This window comes from Terrapene carolina, unplaced genomic scaffold, assembly GCF_002925995.2.
Source record: "Terrapene carolina triunguis isolate 2854851 unplaced genomic scaffold, T_m_triunguis-2.0 Scaffold120, whole genome shotgun sequence".
NCBI lineage: Eukaryota > Metazoa > Chordata > Testudines > Emydidae > Terrapene > Terrapene triunguis.
Window position 1 is genome coordinate 7,408,048 of NW_020664471.1, and position 5,657 is coordinate 7,413,704.

A 5,657-nucleotide genomic window follows, 5' to 3' on the forward strand; every position below is an offset into this window, starting at 1 on the left:
GAGCATAAGCTTTCGTGGGTAAGAACCTCACTTCTTCAGATGCAAGACTTCTTGCATCTGAAGAAGTGAGGTTCTTACCCACGAAAGCTTATGCTCCCAATACTTCTGTTAGTCTTAAAGGTGCCACAGGACCCTCTGTTACTTTTTCCAAAGATAATAGAAAAGTTTCACTTCTGCAAGAATGGTGTGAGATCAGGATCTGGCTCTTCAAGGGTTGTATTTACTAATTATTTTGATAGCACCTGAAGTGTGTTAGGGCAGCGGTGGGCAAACTACGGCCCGCAGGCTGGATGCAGCCCATCAGGGCTTTGGATCTGGCCTGCGGGATTGCCACCCCTGTGGCGTCGCAGGCCCCGCGCCGCTCCTGGAAGCGGCCGGCACCACGTCCCTGCGGCCCCTGTGGGGGGGCACAGAGGGCTCTGTGCACTGCCCTTGCCTGCAGGCACCGCCCCCCACCGCTCCCATTGGCTGGGAACGGGGAACTGCGGCCAATGGGAGCTTTGGGGGAGGTACCCACAGGTGAGGGCAGCGCGCGGAGCCCTCTTTCTCCCTCCCGGGGCCACAGGGACATGGTGCTGGCCGCTTCTGGGAGTGGCGTGGGGCCAGGGCAGGCAGGCAGGGAGCCTGCCCTGGCCCCGGTGCGCACCGCTGCCATCCCGGAGCCGCTCGAGGTAAGTGGCAGCGGGCCAGAGCCCTCACCCCAAACCCCTCCTGCACCCCACACTCCAACCCCCTGCCCTGAGCCCTATGCCGCACCCCCTTCCGCACCCCAACCTCTTGCCCTGAGCCCCCTCCTGAACTCCCCACCCCCTCCTGCATCCCAACCCCCTGCCCTGAACCCCCTCCCGCACTCCTCCCTGCACCCCTGCCCTGAGCCCCCTCCTGCACCCTCCAACCCCCTTCCCTGAGCCCCCTCCTGCACCCCGCACTCCCTCCTGCACCCCAATCCCCTGCCCCAGCCTTACATTCACGGCCCTGCATGCAATTTCCCTACCTAGATGTGGCCCTCGAGCCAAAACGTTTACCCACCCCTGTGCTAGGCTGTACAAACAAAAATAAATCACAATCCCTGCTCCAAGGAGCTTACACTTACCTGTTTATAATACAAAGGGGTCAGTCTAAACCACGTTAAATGCTATTATGGCCAAATCAAGTTAACAGACACTGTTAAACTCTGGCCTGATCTACACTTAAAATTTAGGTCAACAATAGCTAAGGCGCTCACAGGCTGTGCCCCTATAGTTACCATAGCGTAAACATGGCTTCAGTTGTTTTGGCTGTGCAGATAAGCCCTAGCACATGAAGATTATTAGTGTTTCACTCTAAAGTGGTACCAGTAGGCACCATCTGGGATTCCAGGATGCAGTAGCAAAACCTGATAGCATCTAGGATGACCTACCAAACCACCCCCGACTCCTGCAAAAACCTAGAACAGTTGAAAAAGATTGTAACTAGGCTTCTGTTCCATGGTATAATTTTGCATCTAATACATTGCACTTCCTATATTATAGTTTTGCATGTTAAAGCTAGTTCTGGGATTTAACTATAAACGACCAAATTAGACAAGAAAGTACATGTCTAAGTTTAAATGACTATTTTCATAGAAATACATATAATTATCTTCACCATATGTCATGTATTATAACGACTCCAGGGGGCAGATTGAATTTATCAAGTCAATTACAATCCTGTCTGTTTTGATTAACAATCAGCCATGTTCTGTTATGCTGTACAGTAATAAGTCTTATAAGTCCACTAGTTAAAGAGACTAAAGGCCTGATTTTCAGAAGTACTGAGCACCTGCATTCTCCACTGATTTGAAATGGAGTTATGTGTACTCAGCATTTCTGAAAATCAAGCCATAAAACATACGAGTAGTATCTTCCTATTTTCTATGTTCATTAGGCCTTGATTCTGCAACCCTTACAATGAGTAAGTATTTTAGGATGAGATCCATGAAGGGGCTTAGGCTTTGCAATGCTGAGCGTCACAGTGCCTAACTTTTAGGTGCCTGGAAAGTCACAGGAACAACCCTGCAATCCATACAGTCAAGCTACGCTCCCTATACAATGAATAGGGAGCAATAGGCAGCTAAGAATGGAATCCACAAAAGCTCAGGTAGTCAATGGGAGCTGCTGACAAGAGGGATGTGGCCTGAGTCCTGCCCCTCACCAACATAGGTGGCTGTCTCTTCTTAGCAATCCACAAATGGGAACCAGCCATCTGGAGTCAGGTGGTTTGGGTGACTAAGGCCTTTCTTGCGGGAATGAGTTAGGTGCTTTCCTTGCTTCACCCAAAATGGCAGTAAGAGGAACCACCACTGCCTCGCATCTTATAACTTTTAGCCCAATAGTTGGAGCTTGCACCTGGAATATGGGAGACCCAGATTCAATTCTCCCTTCTCTGCCAGAGCGGGAGAAAGAATTTGAACAGGAGCCCCCCACCACTTAAGAGAGTGCACTAACCTCTGGGCTATGGGATATTCTGAATAGGGCTCCCTCAGTCTCTCCTGTTGAAGCTGTTCCATTGTGGTTAAATGAAGTAGTGATTGGAACAGGGAGCCTGGACCCTGGGTCTCCCATCACAGACATGGATGCTCTAACCACCAGACAACAGAGTCATTGACCTTCAATACCATTAGATGGAATCCTATAGATGAGAGTGGACGGGTTGTAAAGGGAGGTGAAAGGCTTGCACATTTCAGCAAGTGTGGGGTTGGCAGAGTAAAGGTATGTGTGTTAATGGGGCATAGTGGGGCACTGCTGAAAGAGTGCAGTTAAGTTTGCATGGGCAACCTTAACTCTGCACACCCTGGTTTTCTGAAGTTTGAGTTTTGCTTAACTCAGCATTCTGGAAAGGGATGCCCTACAACCAAGCAACCCTAGCTCTGTGTTAATGTAGTTTTTTTTGCCATTGAATTTCCTAGTACTTTTAACAGGAAAAGATGTGATGTTAGTAGTCATTTAGGTAGCAGTACACATCACGTCCTACACTTAACATACCGAACCAGACTAGAGTCCGCAATCTCAGTGTCGTGGTATACTCCTTGCTCTCCCAGAAATTTCTGCAATTTCACGATCTAGGAATTGCCCAGAAGCCTACACGTTGGCAACCCTGGCAATGCACATATTTCTTTTCCCTCAGCAGTCAGGTTTGGAAATGCCAGTGCCAGTACCTTATGTGCTACCTGTCTTTGGAAACACTGCATTAATCTGCCCAAAGGTCAGGAAGTAGCCACTTGCCATGCCTCCCCCCCCTTGCCCAGTGCTAGTGAAATACATATTTTCTCAAACAGCCAATGCAAAGCTTGCCTACCACCCATCTGCAGTGCTGAACCCCTCTCCTTGTCCCCACATCTCGCCCACCACCACACACGTCCGCTGTCTCCAGATCATCCCCACCCAGTATGACAAACATTTTGGTTAGATGAGCTGCTGACTATTCTGTTCTGTTCACAGTAGACGTCCCTATACAATAACATGTTATAGTATAACAAAGACAACTTGTAGCAATCAGTTATTAAATCTTTATTGCATAGGTTTACAAAGTTCAGACTAGAAATATCAGGGGCAGGATGTTTACAAGGGGCTATGGCTTCGGCACTTTTCCCTGGAACTACCCAGGCAATCATAAAGTGGGTGTATAGAAACCGTCTCCTGGTTTCTTTAGTGGTGCATGCGCACAGTAACCCTTTTAGACATGCAGCTGACGAAGTGGGTATTCACCACGAAAGCTTATGGTCCAATACATCTGTTAGACTATAAGGTGCCACAGGACTCTTTGTTGCCTTTTAGACTGCACATCGACACAAGTGAAAAAGTGAAAATGTTCTTAAATACCATTTGCAATTTGGGTACCCTTAAGATTTAGTGTGAACTGTGCACTGTTTTAGGTAAAAATTGACTGAGATCATTTTGATCCACATCACAAAAAAACCCACCCAGAAACTTTTTGGAAAACAACTATTATTTTTAGAGCTTTTATTTCTGGAGTCTCTGGCTCTAATGACCCCAAATGTGGGTCACTAACCCTACTCTGTACACCCACCGAGCTTAGCAAATTACAAGAAACTCCATGTAAGCATGTGGATTTTACAGTACTTAGAAGCATCATCCTTTAAACAAGAAGGATAGAGGGATGGTGGAGGAAAAGGGCTCCTCCTCTACACTTCCATTTACAGTATAGGAGGCTCTCAAAAGTATGAAATGGCTCATTTATTTTAATTTGATGTTCTCAACTGACTAAGAGCATAAGAATGGCCATACTGTGTCAGACCAATGGTCCATCTAGCCCAGTACATTTTCTATTGACAGCGGCTAATGCCAGATGCCTCAAAGGGAATGAACAGAAGGCAATCATCAAGTAATCCATCCCCTGTTGTCCAGTCCCAGCATCTGGCAGTCAGATGCTTAGGGACACCCAGAGCATGGGATTGCATCCCTGACCATCTTGGCTAATAGCCCTGGATGGACCTATCCTCCATGAACTTACCTAATTCTTTTTTGAACGCAGTTATACTTTTGGCCTTTACAACATCCCCTGCAACAAGTTCCACAGGTTGATTGTGCATTGCGTGAAGAACTACTTCTTTTTGTTTGTTTTAAAGCTGCTGCGTGTTAATTTCATTGGGTGATCCCTGGTTCTTGTTATGTGAAGGGTAAATAATACTTGGCCTGCTAAACCCAGGGTTGTGAGTTCAATCCTTGAGGGGGCCATTTAGGGAACTGGGGTAAAAATCTGTCTGGGGGGTTGGACTAGATGACCTCCTGAGGTCCCTTCCAACCCTGATATTCTATGATTCCTTATTCCCTTTCTTCACACCACTCATTATTTTATAAATCTCTGTCATATCCCCCTTAACCGTATCTTTTCCAAGATGAACAGTCCCAGTCTTTTTAATCTCTTTTGATATGGAAGCTGTTCCATACCCCTAACCATTTTTGTTGCCCTTCTCTGTACTTTTCCCAATTCTTTTGAGATGGGGCAACTATAACTGCACACTGTATTCAAAGTGTGGGAGTACCATAGATTTATATATTGGCATAATATTTTCTGTCTTCTTATCTATCCCTTTCCTAACAGTTCTTAACATTCTGTTAGCATTTTTGACTGCTGCTGCACATTGAGCAGATGTTTTCAGAGAACTATCCACGATAACTCCAAGATCTCTTTTTCTAGAATGGTAACAACTAATTTAGACCCCCATCGTATTGTACGTATAGTTGGAATTATGTTTTCCAGTGTGCATTACTTTGCATTTATCAACACTGAATTTCACCCCATTGAGATGAATGCAGTGTGAAATAATTGCTCTGAGATATGCTCCACTCATCTCAAGGGCTGTTCTCATCTCCCCTCCTGAGAGCTTTTAGAGCCTGTGATATGCATGAAATATACCATTATCAGCTCCCCACCCAAAGGGGCAGGACTCCCCCAGATCCTGGCTCACATGGGGGAAAGAAGGGAGTCTCAGACCCTCCCAAAAGGGCAAGCTTGGCTCACATGAGCAGGAGAAGGTCCAAGGTCTGCAGATGGTCATGGCTTCCCAGATCATACGGGTAGTGAGATGAGCTCAGACAGCCCCAGAGGTGTAAGGCCCCCCCATAGCCTAGCTCATATAAGAGGGGCAGGGAGGGTGGTTCAGACCCCCCCAAAAG